Here is a 1,482-nt window from a genome sequence, read left to right as displayed (position 1 = left end):
CCTCGAACTCAGAAATCCACCTGCCTCTGCCTCCCAAGTGCTGGGATTAAAGGCGTGCGCCACCACCGCCTGGCTCAGTACAGGCTCTTCTATTTAGCTATATCCACCCTTCTTCTTAGTCTGAAATAGGATCTCATGGTTTTCCTTGCACTCCCTCTAGCCTGGTTTGGCCTTGAATATTTGAATCTTTGTCTTCAAATCAATCTCTACAGGAACTGAGAAAGACGTGTAACCACTTTAGGTCTGTCTTGGGGCTACTTTTCCCAACTTAAACAGGCGCTCCACTGAATCAACAAGCCAGAGACCAGGATCGCCAGGGATGTTTACTTCTCTCTGCCTTACCCTGCTCTGCTCTAGTCTTACTGATAACCTCTCTTTGCTTTGTCTCTCCTTTTTTCCCTTCTAGGCTTCCTTTTCTGGCTTCCTGTTTGCCTGACCCTGATATCTCACCCTCCCGAGGTTTCTTTTACTCTGGGCCTTCGGTTGCCTGTTTCTACCCTGGCTCTTGGAGCCTCAGCCTTTCTCCCTTGCTCTGAAGTTAGCTGGATCTTTGCCCCCTCTGGGTCATGGAGCCTTAGCCCCCTTCTTTCTCCCCTGCCTGTGCCGCGTGCCTTTTGACTTTCCCAGCCAGTGTATGGGGAGTGAGTTCAGGCTGGGGGCACAAAACCATTCTCCTCATGTCCTGGCACTCAAAAGGGTCGTGGTGGAAGCTGGAGAGCCCCTGGCTGGCTTCTCCTCCCACCCCCTCAGTTCTCAGGGACACAGCAGGGCTCCCACTAACAGGGGCAGGTTAGGGCTCGAGCTGTGTCTTGGGTCAGGCTAAGGCTTCAGAACCCAACTGCCTCTGGCACACCCGGAGCCTGCAGCTTTTCCTGGCATCAAACTCAGCGTTATCTGGAGGCAGTCACGACTCCCACACATGACTCATTGGGCCCAGTGAGAAGATGGGTCAGTAGGCTGAGTGACAGGGCCCTAGACAGCCACACTTCATGGCCAGGGGCTAGGAACACATCCCCAGAGCCTCATTACTCTCAAATATCAAGATGAGGGGAGAGTATAGAGGGAATGTCTCCCTCTGAAGACCTGAATTATTGTGATGTTATCTGAGCCACGCTGGCCTTGAACTCTGAACCCTCCTGCCTCGTCTTCAAAAGCTGGAATTATAGGTTCACGCCACCAGGTCTATCTGAGAACTTAGTTTTTAATTCTACAGGGGAGAGTTTGTTTTCACTGGTGTGAAACAAGGCCTCGTGTACCCAGAGCTACTCTCTTGCCAACTCACTGTAGAGCCAAGGACGACCTTGAACCCTGGTCTTCCTGGCTCCAAGTCCTCAGTGCTGGGTAGACAATGTGTGATCCTAACCCCCAGTTTTATGTGGTGCTATACAGATGACGTCCAGGGTGTCCTGCATGCTGGACAGGTCATCAACCAACCGAGCCACATCCTCCTCCTCCTCCTCCTCCTCCTCCTCCTCCTCCTCC

This window comes from Mus pahari, chromosome 19 (assembly GCF_900095145.1).
Source record: "Mus pahari chromosome 19, PAHARI_EIJ_v1.1, whole genome shotgun sequence".
NCBI classification, from domain to species: domain Eukaryota; kingdom Metazoa; phylum Chordata; class Mammalia; order Rodentia; family Muridae; genus Mus; species Mus pahari.
Note: the sequence above shows the minus strand (reverse complement) of the source record.